Source organism: Rhamphochromis longiceps, linkage group LG3 (assembly GCF_057381845.1).
Source record: "Rhamphochromis longiceps isolate RC_006_pf linkage group LG3, R_longiceps_female_GT1.1, whole genome shotgun sequence".
Classification (NCBI taxonomy): Eukaryota; Metazoa; Chordata; class Actinopteri; order Cichliformes; family Cichlidae; genus Rhamphochromis; species Rhamphochromis longiceps.
Genome location: NC_140559.1, coordinates 63,690,771 through 63,704,431, shown reverse-complemented (window position 1 = coordinate 63,704,431; position 13,661 = coordinate 63,690,771). Strand labels below are relative to the sequence as shown.

The 13,661-nt window shown below is 39.0% G+C and overlaps 1 protein-coding gene across 1 annotated transcript in view; it reads left to right on the top strand.

The window, feature by feature from the left end:
* The window catches only part of LOC146675695 (protein TANC1-like), a 407,338-nt gene that overhangs the window by 104,271 nt on the left and 289,406 nt on the right, over nucleotides 1–13,661 (top strand). The gene's annotated exons all lie outside the window — the stretch shown is intronic.

The following is a 13,661-nucleotide window of genomic DNA, read 5'->3' as shown; positions in this document are numbered from 1 at the left end:
TGTTGGTTCATACCTATGAAGTTACAGTGTTTCTGAAAAGCCTAAAAAGATGAATTGTTACCATAGTAAACTTCAAAACAGACTTTATTATATGATATAGTTATAAAATTGGATAAAAACTGACTTCAGCATAATATAAAATAATGTGTTGCCACTATGTATGCATTGGTCAACTTTCAGATCTATGAAGTTCAGCTCCCCCAGCTGTGTCTCCCTTCTGTGGCCCATTCCCTCATTACTACCCTGTGTATTTAAGCCCTGTGTTTTCCCACGCTTGGTGTCGCGTCGTACCCTCAGACCCTGCCTGTGTGTTCCTGCTTGGTTTCATGGTTTGGTTTCTGTTTTTGTTTCATGCCAGCAATAAAAGCTGTGGTTTTAGTTACATTTCGTCTCGGAGTCCTGCATTTGGATCCACATTTCCACCTGCCCGCACTCAGAGCCCTGACATCAGCATAATATAAAATAATGTGTTTTCCCGATACCTGATTTTTAGCACTATGTATGCATTGGTCAACTTTCAGATCTATGAAGTTCAGCTCAGTTATCTATGTTTTCATTTTTAGTTTCCATTTGCATTTAGATGCACGGCCGATTCTCTGATGTGTGATCTGTTTCTACCTGTGCTGATGCTAGCAGGACTAAAGCTGATCAAGCAGCAGTAAATATGTGAAGCAAGGCTGAAGGATACACTCATAAAATGAACAGAATCATAAGAATATAACAGCACAAGCACTGCAAATGCAACTAAAACATGTTGACATCAAATGGTATGTTATTTGAAATCTATATGAAATAATGACACATCTATGTTTTCCAATTTATTTATTTTTTTTGTATTTATTTATTTTTTCCACAGTTGTGTAAATCAGTCTGTCTGTGGACTGGTACAGCTGAAAAGCCGACGCAGCCAGTTCCTCTTCTTCTTCTTGGGTTTTTTCTCTGGCACAGTCTTAGCTTCAGTTTCGAGTTCAGCTGGATTGGTAGTTATCGTTTTCTCTCTGTCTTCTGTTTGTTGTAGAGAGTCATGCAGAGACATCTCAGTTGATGTCAGGGAGTCTTCTTCTTCTTCCTTGTCCTGTTCTTTGGTGTCTTTTTCCACCAGAAGCTCAGATTTTCCATTTGCTGTGTTGGAATTTTGTTCATTTTGCTCCTGTGTGATTTTAATGTAGGACGCTTTGACTTCTTTCAACTCTTGATAAAGAGTCTCTACTTTCATGTCATGAAGCTCCTTGTTGGAGCAGAGCTGGGATTTAAGCTCACTGATTTCCATGTTCAGTGTCTCCTGGTCCTGCCTATGTTTGTCTTCCTGTTCCTTGAGTTGGTGTTGAGCTTCTAGGAGCTGTTGTTGGAGTGTTCCTATTTGCTCTTGTTGAGTCTTGTATTGGACTTCAAATTGAGCCTCCTCCAGACCTACACAGTCCGTGTGTGAAGCCTCTGTGGTTTGTGTAGAAGAATCCACACACTGCTCTGTGGTAGGGTCGCTGACGTCTTCGTGCAGGACACGGATCATGTCATCCAGCATGACAACTGCTTGGTTGTCCTTTGCTTGAACCTCTGTTTTGCTCTTATCAGGCTTATTATTATCATTAGCCTCCTCCAGTTGCTCTATGAGCTCTTTAATTGTTTCTTCATGCTGTTTTTTGTCGGCGATCATCTGTGCATGAAGTTTGGTCACCTTAGACTGGTAATAAGAAGCCCTCTTATTAGCAGCTACCAGTTTCCAGTAAAGCTCGTTCTGGTGGTTTTGGGAAGCTTGTAGTTGATGCCTGAGAGCAGCAATCTCACAACATGAATCATACTGGACTCTGCCATGATGGGGTATAAATCTGGGATTTGGCTGATGTTGCCACGTCCCTCCATTTGGCCCAGGGTTTTGTCCACTGGCGTTATTCATGTTTGCCTCTGTCTCCATATTCACGTCGTCCTTTGGTTCTGACATAGGGAGGGATTCAGGGTTTTCCCTTTCAGAGGTTCCTTCAGGGTTTCCTGACACTTCTTCATTTCTCAGGTTGCTTCCATCAGCCACGTTGTTTTGGGCTTCTAGAAGAGCCCGAGCATACGCCCGAGTAATCGGTCGTCTGGGTTCTTCAGCCACTCTTTTCTGTTTTTGCCCCCTTTTTTTCTTGCCTTTCACGACCACTTCTGTTTGAACTTGTGCCAGAGGACGTGTTTCAGGATTTGGTGTTTGGGCTTTTTTGAGGTCATTTTCCGATCTTTGCAAAACTGTTATATTTGGGCTCACGACCACTTCCATCTGTGCTTCTGCCATTTTATATGCGTCTGCTTCTGCTTCTGCTTCTGCGTCTGCGTCTGCGTCTGCTTCTGCGTCTGCGTCTGCGTCTGCTTCAGCGTCTCTGTGTCTTCCTTATCTTGGTTTTAACAAACAGGTTGTTTTGTAGTTCTGCCACCAAAGAGTTGCTACAGTTGACTGAATTTCTCCTTCCAATGACAGAATGTGATGACATCACAAGCTTTGTGCCTTTGATGACATCACAGGCTTTGTGCATTTGATTCTGTGATTGGATAGTTTGAAAATAAAATGTCCACAAATGTACTTTAAAAAAAGTCATTTTATTTTGTAGTATATGTTGAATTAACACTATAAAAGCTACTCGACCAGAATTGCAGTTGAAAATAAAACAAAAGCAAAACACAAGTTTTTATAAATGGTTGTTACAAACAAACCAAAGGAGAAGACGACTGTTTAGTGGAAAAATATTAGACATGCTCTCTCATAATAACTGTGTAATAATGTAAACTAAGACATGTCGAAAACATTGATATTTAGTTAAAGGTATTTATTCAAACGATCCAATGACCAGCATGTTTTAGTGAATGTCTGTAGGCACTGGGAGCTTGGTGGTTGCCTAGGCGACAATATGTCATCTATGTTTTGTTTTTAATTCAGTTTCACTGGTGAAACTAAGAAACAACAGGCTGTAGAGGGACACGTTAACAGAGCTTTACTAACTCTTACTGTCATATCCAGTGTGGACAAATCTGTATAGATTCATATTAATATATTAATCATTCATTTGAATAACCAAGGATGCAAAATAAAAATCACAGGAGAGTTTATGAGACCAGGTCAAGTTCAGAGACACACGTTTAGCAGAGGTGAAGCCTCGAGGACAGCTGGCAGCTACACCCATGTATGACAGCACCCACCTGTCACAAAGAGCAGCCTTTCCATGCCTGACTCTGCATAATTGTCAGCATCCAAGCATTTTAAATGAGTCATCATCCTCAGAAATCATCCTTTGCACAGTTGTTATGAAGAGAAAAATAAACTTTAGAGCTGAAAATCAGATATGAACCGTGATCTGGGAGGGGAAGGGCACCTGCTGCCAGACAATGTTCACCTTGGAAAAAGTCAAAAGTGGTTTATAAATTTTGCCACAGGTCTGTTTGTCAGAGGGAGTTAGGCCATTGCTTCATAATTAAAGACTGATTAAGATGATTCATATTTTCTTAAAGGTTCTTTTTAGACCTCACCTTTTACACCTGCAGTGAGTTGCTGCCATGTGATTGGCTGATCAGATATTTGCATTAATGAGTATTTGAACAGATCTACCTAATGAAGTTTTATATTTATGATGAAAATGCTTTGATGGTTCATACCTATGAAGTTACAGTATATCTGAAGAGCCTTAAAATATTTTTTTTACCATAGTAAACTTCAAAACAGACTTTATTATATGATATAGTTTTAAAAAAGGATAACAATTGACTTCAGCATAATATAAAATAATGTGTTTTCCCGATACCTGATTTTTAGCACTATGTATGCATTGGTCAACTTTCAGATCTATGAAGTTCAGCTCAGTTATCTATGTTTTCATTTTTAGTTTCCATTTGCATTTAGATGCACGGCCGATTCTCTGATGTGTGATCTGTTTCTACCTGTGCTGATGCTAGCAGGACTAAAGCTGATCAAGCAGCAGTAAATATGTGAAGCAAGGCTGAAGGATACACTCATAAAATGAACAGAATCATAAGAATATAACAGCACGAGCACTGCAAATGCAACTAAACCATGTTGACATCAAATGGTATGTTATTTGAAATCTATATGAAATAATGACACATCTATGTTTTCCAATTTATTTTATTTATTAATTTAATTTTTTCCACAGTTGTGTAAATCAGTCTGTCTGTGGACTGCCAGCCAACACATCCACAACACCAACAACTCAGACAGCACAAAGCCTTTTAAGTTGGCGAGGCGTGATAGCAAATGCAGCGCAGGTACATCCATCTGACCTGCAGCAGCATCGCAGACCACGCCCCCCTCCACACCACTCTTTCCTCATAGTTGCTCGCCATCGTTGCTCTCAGAGGGTAGAAGGTCCCGATCGAAGTGCACAGGTAACTTCCCTTCACATTTCACCACAATGATCCTGTTGGTGAGAAGCCTGCCTTCATACTGGCAGCTGGGTTTCCAGGCTCCCTGATGCTTTAGCTTACATTTAATTATGCGAAACGTTGCGGTACTATACGTCATGCCACTATTTTCATCGTAGCTCCCATCACCTCTACAAATGGATTTGACCTTTGCTGGAATGCTGAGGATGAATGTGTTGGTTTCCTTACAACTGTTGTCAAGTTTGTAGATATTCCTATTTGATATTTCTGTGTTACACAGCTTTTCAGTCATCTTAGCATCTACATGCTGTCTTCTAAACTTTTCATAAGGTGTTTCTTCAGGTCGGTGCTCACTTGGTTGAAAATTGTTCACTTTGGAAAATCCGGAAGCAAAGAGCAGCACGAGCATCGTGCAGACAAACAGTGTCTTCATCGTCTCCTGGAGAAGAAAACACATGGACGTTTTTCCACATTAAGAATTTGGCAGATACATCCTTTTGGATCCTGAAGCTCAGTAAGTCGTCTTTGTGAGCTGCAAACACACACGACAAGAGGACTGATAGACCTTTTTCTTTAAATGAAAGAAGTCGTTTTATTTATAGTTTTCTTTTTTATTTATTTCTAATCATATATATTACTTTGTTCTCAGTTTATTTTTTATTTTTCAACTGTTAGGACGATTTCTAAATATCCTGAACAAGCCTGATCTGGACGGCTCCTGGAAGCAGATTCAGGCGTGATGATGTCATTTTCAACTGGAAAAAGAAGCTTTGAAAAGCTGAAGTAGTTTAAATGTTTAGATATTTAACCTTGTTGTATTACTTTATATTTTATATTCATCGTATTAAGACATCAAGATATTTGTTTTTGCCTTAAAATTTTGTGTTTTCATTTATACTTTTTGTTATTCTTTTTTTTAATTTTGTCATTTTGCCTTTTTTACTTGATGTGATTTGGATAAATATATATTTATATCTACAGATATATTGAGAGAGTTTTCCTCTGGGTTTCACAAGCCCATTTTATAGATAAAAGTCCAGGTCATAATAGATCCGGTTCATTAAGAACAAAGTTTAAATCCGATTTAATATAAAAGCCTTTCTGCACTCAGTTATTCTTTCCTGTCACATGTTTCAGTGTGCTCTGTAGTAACAATGACACACTGCAAAATAAAAATAATAAGACACTCACCTTTTTTTACTTTACTAATGATGATGATTAACCTGCAGTGGTTCAGGTATAAGTTGGTTGTCTGGAACAGCAGGTGATGAAGATGTGGTGAAGGGTCTGTGGTTCATGTATATAGTGGGTTCATTACATAACTGGATAGGCAACATCTGACAGTCAGTTTAAATAAGATCTTGTTGTATTTGAACACAAATCAGCAAAAACAGGTCTCTCACCGTGCAAATATACAGCTTACGTAAGTTTAGTGTGCTCACCGAATGCAGTGTTTAGTGTAGCAGCAGAATTATGACAGTTTATGGAGATGTTCAACGTGAGCCTGCTGCCCAGCTTTAAAAGGAAAATCATTTTAAATGATACATAATAAGTTCTTACCAAAAGAGGAATGCAGACGGAGATGAGCAGAGATCTCTTCTGCAGTTCAGATGCTGCTGTGAGTTCTAGTTCACTTCTGTCACAGAGGAACAAAGTGTGTTTGGATCTGGACACTTTGATTTTTATACTTCTGATCAGCACCACCTCAAATAATCCTTTGCATCCACACCTACATCACTGGCCCACCACTTCTAGGAAACTTTAACACTTCCCTGCTTGTGACTCAGAAAGATAATGCAAATATGATGACCACTGACCACAAGAACCTGCATGTAGATGCAGCCTGTTTTTCCACATCTGGCTTTAGAAAAAAAATGAATGCACAAACAAATAGATTTAAAATAAAAAGATGTGTTGGTATATTTTGACCTTTCAAATAAAATATTAACACTTCTTTTTTCCCCTTTTTAAGTATAATTTTTGGCAAATAAAGTGAGTGTTTTGACCATTTGCAGTTAAAATGTTGAACAATCTTTTTATTTTTGTTTTACTACCAGTTGGTTGTAATAATTTCATATGAGGATTTACATGGATGTATAACAAAACAAAGGATAAAAGTATATATAAAAGTATATTTAATGAAGCTGATCGAACAACAGTGCAATATGGCATGATGACAGTGTTTACAATTTTGGCAGGAGAACAAAAGATAAATATTATAAAATACAAGACATGAAAATCTCAGAGGTCAGGGGTCGGGGGCCCAGGAAGTCTGACCCGCAGATTCCAGGTCTGACTTCGAGTACATAAAATATCGTCTTTCTTGTGGGGAAGGAGCCTGAGTTAGAGCAGGAAGTTACACCATATTGATATTGTTGGGGTAGCCTCAATGCCAGTGTTGGACTCTCCAGTTTCCTTGAAGGAGGTTTGACTTTGTGCCATCGTTGGCTGGACTCTGTGCTCATTGATATCCCCGTATCAGTGAGTTAAGACACCATGCATTTATTTTCTGTGTGGCACACAACAAGAAAACAAGCCAAGAGAGAACACATCAGCCTCCAATGACAGTTTATTAAAAGGTTTATTGGAGGTTATTTGTTGTGTTATTGAACCTGTGTGCTAATGAAAGAGTGTCCTTAATAAACGTACTCCATAAGGAAGTGTGTTCACAAGTGCACAGAACACATTAGGGCACAGGTCAATGATCGGTTTTACAATTGTATTGTCAGATCGATGGACACTTTCGGATACTTGGATATTCAGGTGATTAGAGGAGCAGAGATGATCAGCTGATCAGGATTTGGTGGTGTGTTGGATCAGGTGGTGGAGAGATACAGGACAGGCCTGACATACACAAACGTATAGTGAAGGTGCAGAGGCTCAGATCTGTGACATCGTCCCAGCTCAGTGTCCATATTTAGATGTAAAAGTGCTATAGACTTTACCTGACAACTTGTATGAGTAATGTTTTCATCTCAGGCATGTCAATTTCATTTGTGAATATATTTTTAATACTTGTACAACAGATTTTTTTGAGTGTTAAATAGAAATTATATGCTGAAACTGAAGTGATGGGTCGCACTCTTTAGTTCACCCCTGCTCTCGAAACAATGTAGGTGGTCCAGTTAACATATTTACATTTTTTCATTTGCTGTTTCACTTGCAAAATATTTCCAGTGTGACATTTGATCAGGTCTTGTAAACCTTGTCGTTAACCAAGCAGTCACTCCCAGGCTGCTGTGCTGATCACCGGATCTTAACTTCATTGTCACAGTGCACTCAGAACAAAACAGCCATGCAGAGATATGAGTCACAGTGACATTAAAACTGATGAAGACCGTCGTCGTTAGAACCAGCAAACTGAACGAACTAAAAAAGATCATCTAAATTCAACTGGTCTAAAATATCAGGATCTCAGTGTTAAGTCCATATTTTTGAAGTAGAAGCTTTTACTGGTTTTACTTAAGAAAAAGAAATAATAAGGAATTGTTTTGGAATTTGTCCAGGTTAACAGATGAAATCATGTTCAGTGCTTTGTCCTGTCAGTAAACACAGATTCTTTATTTGCACTGAATGGGACAGCATATAATTTCACTGCTTTTGGCGTAATGACAATAAAAGATAGTTTCAAAGTCTGACCTGCAAAGCCCGTCCACCCAGTGTCCTCCTCAGTCATGCTGGTTGCATGATTGCTGTAGAAGTGCTAAACTACTGTGACCTGATTAATTGAACTGAGCTCACACTGCAATAACTAATCAGTGAGGTGGTAGTTTAAGTACTTCATTACCAAAATGTATAAATGAAGTACATCAGAAGATGTTGGGGAAGAAGGACTTCACCGGGTGGGCCTGGACCCCCGAGGCCTGTCCCTGTGCCGACCTCGTCTGAGTCTAATAGATTTATAAGATAGAGCTCATCAGAAGACTAAGATATGAATATAAACATGATATTTGTCAGTTTAATTTAATGTTAAGTTGAACTGGAGTTAACCAGAATCCTTTACTCTTCCAACTCCTCTACTTTGTCTAACAGTTAGCTTAGCTTAGCCTAGCCAAGTTTTCTTTGCAAAATTGCTAATTGCATGGTTTCAAATTGCAGTTTTGATTTTAAGTGGACTAATTGTTCAGACCTGCTCTGGGGCCTGTCTGAAGTATTAAATTGACATATATTTGTCTCAACACCTACGCAGGAGAACTTTTTTGTAAGTGTGAAATGGAAAATAGAAGAAGAAGTAGAGATGTGGGTGTTCCTATTTACATGTTTTTATTTTCTGTTTCTTTAGCCAAACATGTTATTTGATCAGAGCACCTGCCTGTACACCTGCTGTTAACCAAGCAGTTATTTTCAAGCTGCTACACTGATCACAAAGTCAGGACATATGAATGACAGGAAGTGTCCAGTGTCACGTACCGATATTAATGACAACAATGATGGGGCAAAGCAACATATGAACATTTATTACGATATCCTGATAAATGTAATGCAGCGGGATAACTTCTACAGTTATTATGTTAGTGATGATGCCTCTTTGCTTTTCATTTATTCACAGCTTTGTGGCGTACGATGGAGTGTCAGGGCCACATTAAGATGATAACCTGCCACGGCTGCAGTACCCTCTACAACACGGCTTGTGTCGATGATTTAGTGAAGCAAACTGATCAGCTGTCTCATTGTGTCTTTTGTGTGTTTGGTTTTGTGTTTTCAATGAACTGAAAGCCCTCTTTAATGCACGAGGGTGTGACCATCCACATTCTCTCATCTGTCCAGTGTCAGCCATTCATTTTGTGCAAATGGTCAAGTCTTCCAAGTGTGCGTGTTTTTCCTTCTGACCAGATGCAGCTTTTTGCACCATAACTTTATTGTCCTGATACTGATCCCCACACTGTGTATGTGCACTAAAACAGCAATCATTTCACTGCTCAGGTTACAAAATGTCATAAGATGCTGCATGGCCGTACAAGATAGACTTTGGTTAGCAACAACTCTCTGAGGCCTCAACTGTGAAGCAGAACGCTGTCTTATCCGGCTAACTTCAAGAGCCAAGTTATCCTTTGAACCTAATCTGCTCCAAAGCAATTTATGTTCCAAATGTGAGATCACCAGGTACAAAATCACCACCTACTAACCAGTAAGACCAAAAAAAGAACAAAATAAATAAAATCCCCGATCCTGGAAGGTCCCGCTGTGTGCAGAGAGTAGGAGGGTGTAATATTTTTCAGCAGAGTCTGACGTCTTTGTCTTTCCATGATTAGCAACGATAATGAACATAGATTCTCTACAACTTTACTGTTTTGGAAGTATTAATTTATGATCCTAAAGCAGGACACCTGCACTGTAATTAATGACCTCACATCACATGTTTAAATTATGCTTTTACATTTAACCTTTTAATCAGACCAACAACAAGCTCATACTCAATTTTAGCAGCAGTCATTGTGACACTGATGATAAAACTTGTGTAAAATTGCAAAACTGTAAAAAGAAATAAAAAAAAAACATTTTTGTAGCTCAATGTTGAAATTACAGGTAACTTCACTGGTTGGCTGTTTCACCTGTAACACTTCAAAATAACATGCTAAGGTTTAATAGGTTATAAGGAATATACTCTGAGCCCTGAGCAGTGTTGTGCTAATAAGAGACGTTTTGTGTGTGCAGTGAACCAGTAAGTTTTGTATTTCATAATTTATTGAGTTTCTATTATCCTTTCTGACCTGCGTTAATGAAGCAGTCATTAGAGCACCATGTCCGCTAGAATAGTTCTGTAGTTTGATGCTTGAGTCGTTGCAGACTTGTTGAAGCTCCCTCACCCGTCAAAGCAGCGTCTTTGTTATTCGCGTCCAGCAGATGGCAGTGTTTCACTGTCTGACGGCTGTCTGAAGCTTCAGCTGGATTATGCGTTTGCTATGTTTGCCATGTTACAGTGGGGAGGAAAAACTCGTTTTTAACAGGAATATCTAGACATGAGTGATTACTGCAGTGGGGCACTATCTGTGCTATCTATAAGAAATGTTAGCAACAATAAAACTCTGAGGATCAGGGCTCCATTTCACTCCAGTGTTCAGTGGCATTTTAAAAGAGTGAATACCGACGCTGAATGTCTTTGTAAAGCAAAAGCACTTTGTTAGCCTTTACAGAGCAAAGCTATGGATCAATGTGCAGTGAAGAAAAATCGAGGTGGCCAGTCTGTCCTTTCCTAACCAATCACAGAGCTCCTTACATTGCACCATGTGGCTAATTTGCGTTTTACTGATATTGCTGGGCTGCTGTCAATCATTTTGTCTTTATATTACAACAGAGCATTGACCTTTAACCTGTTTAATTCATACTGAGTATTTAAAAAAATGTATTGTCATAATAAATTGTGCCTCACTGAAACACCATTTTGCATTAGCCTCTATCACCTGACTTGTCACTGATGATATCACTGCATGAGCAGGCGAGCGGTAGCGGCGGGGGGGGGTGTAGGTGAAGCTCGTGAAGAACAAAATTCTGTACGAGCGGACGCAGTGAGTCCAATAACCAGGGGTAACTGGAAATAAGGTGTTGTAGGTTGGCTTCCACAGTGTAAAGAGACACTTCTCCCTCATGCTCTAACAGCTGGTAAATCAATTTAGAAGCAGAGTCGATAACGGCCTCCTGAAGCTCCCTAGGTGGGGTGACTGCCGCTGGATCCATATCTGGCTGGTCCGTACTGTCACGGCGGGTGAGGAGAGCCGTGTGAAAATAATAAATGAGGATCCAATCGCAGGCAGTAGTGGAGAAGTGAAGGTGGTTTATTGAACACAAAAATAAATATGGACAAACAGCAAATGGAGCACGAACTAAACTAGACTGGAAACAACTAAACTACAGAGCACAAACACACGGGTGAGACATGGTGGATACACAGACGGACCAGCAACTACAATGACAGAGGACACGACTTAAATACACAGAGAAACACAGGGGAATTACACACAGGTGGTGGACACAGCTGGGAATAATCACCAAGACAAGACAGAGGTCAAACTGAACACACTCACATGAGACGCAGACCTTCACAATAAAACAGGAACAAGAAACCATCACACTAAGACGCAGACTCGACATAGAGAGAGAGACAGAAAATGACACATGGAACTAAACTAAACCTGCAAAAACATGACAACTCAAAATACTGGGTCAAACTGACCCAGAACCGTGACAGACTTTCTATAATGTTTTGCTTGAGCATGTCCTGCTTTTCTGTAATGTTATTTCTACAGTTTTAGCAGTTCTTCTCGAGGGAAAGAGAAAGATGTAAAAATCTTATACGTTATATATGTTAAATAACATGTGTAGTGCTCACATGTAATGCAGATGTTAGCTTTGATCTAACCAATAAATCCTGATTGGATGTTGTTAGCGTTAGCACTTGTGTTTGCTTCCCTGCTGTACAACAGCATTACCAAAATACAACTGAAGAAACAAACTCAGTTATGAAAAGTTTGTGTTCAGTTTGCAGTCGCTGAAAATAATTACACCTTTGGGAATGACATGGAAATGCTCCCACACTAAAGATTGGGTTTTGTTTTGGGGATTTTCCATCTTAATTTATCTGTCTTATTTGGCTACATCTACGACACTGCTATGCTCTCTCTTGCCTATGTTTTCGTGGCTGCTGCTATCTGTATTTTAATATATATATATATGCAATGAAAATTCCCGACTCGCCCCTCCCGGCAGTCTGTATACTTTAAGCTCGGGTAGTTTTTACACAGGATACGGGAGGATTATTGAGAAGAACCTAAGCAAACACGTGACAAGTTTTCAACAGGAATGAATGACAGTAAAAATGTTACCTCACAGATCGTTTTCATGCCATCAGTAATGAGCTGGTTTCAGCTGGACTGGACACACTCAAATGGCAAAGAAGGTTGTGTAGCCTTTGCAGAGAAGATGAAATGCATTCATGTAAATCAAAATGCATCTTTTAATTGAGGTAGAGGTTTGTCAGAGATATTATTCTCATAATGTACCTTTGTCCCAGCTGATTACCTTCATTAAACAGCAGGTTGCAAAAACCTCTTGTGTACCTCTTTTCAACCACTGGGAGGCGCTACAGCTTCATTCCTTTCACACTAAGGCAGCGGTAGGGAACTCCAGGCCTCGAGGGCCGGTGTCCCTGCAGGTTTTAGACGTGCCCTACCCCTGCACTAAGGCCTTTGAAATCTTCATTAACACTGAGCTTGAAATTTCTATCAGTCGAATGCAAAGGAGTCCTGTGGTTGTAGGACAGAGGTAGGGAACGTTAATCTGCCATCATTTAGATTATATGACAACAACCTTCAAATCTGAAGTCTCAGAAATCTGCTTCATGTACAAGTTCCTCCAATAATCAGGGCTAATATCACCAAATTGTACATAAACAGACTTTTACATGTTAAATATTTCTCAAATATGGAGAAAAAACAATATAAAATACTATATTATTAACAAAATATCTTAAGATACAGCTACAAATTGCTTGAAACATTTGCAATGAAATATATAAAACAGCTTTATTGTCAGTGAGGACAAAGTTATAGTGATGCTGTGCTGGAGTGTTCAAAAGAAGACAGAGACATGAAGTATAAATATTGTATAATATTAAATATAAGAAAGAACAAAGTTATAAAAACATTAATAATTGAAATCTGCAACAATATTCACATAAAGTGTAAAATACAGAGTTAACTGTTTAATAGGTAAAGTTTAGGTCTTGCAGTCGAACAATGATCCCAAACACAGCAGCAAATCTACAGCAGAATAGCTGAAAAGCAAAGTCCAGACCTCAACCTGGGACATTCAGAGAGCTGTGCTTAAATAAATGCCCACAAAGCTCAAAGAACTGAAGCAACGTTGTAATGAAGAGTGGGCCAACATTCCTCCACAACAATATGAGAGACTGATAAAGTCAAGCAGAAAACAATTAGCTCACATTTGTGCTGCTAGAAGTGTTTCTAGTTATTCACAGGACTGTAGTTTGAATTTAAAGAAATGTGAAAGTGCACTGAAATTAACATAAAGTTATTGCAATTTTTAAAAAAATCAAGAAATCTAAGAGGAAGAAACTATGTAAACCACACAATTGTTTTCCTTATATTCTCCACACGGCAATGCACATAACAGACATAAAATATTTGCATTTATCAATAGAAAATATACAATTTTTCCATAGTCATAGCCAGGCCCGATTACTGCCAAACCTGTGCTGAATCAATCACTTAAACAGGACCTGTCTGACAAAGTAGAGTAGACCAAAAGATCCTCAAAAACTACACATCATGGCGCAATCC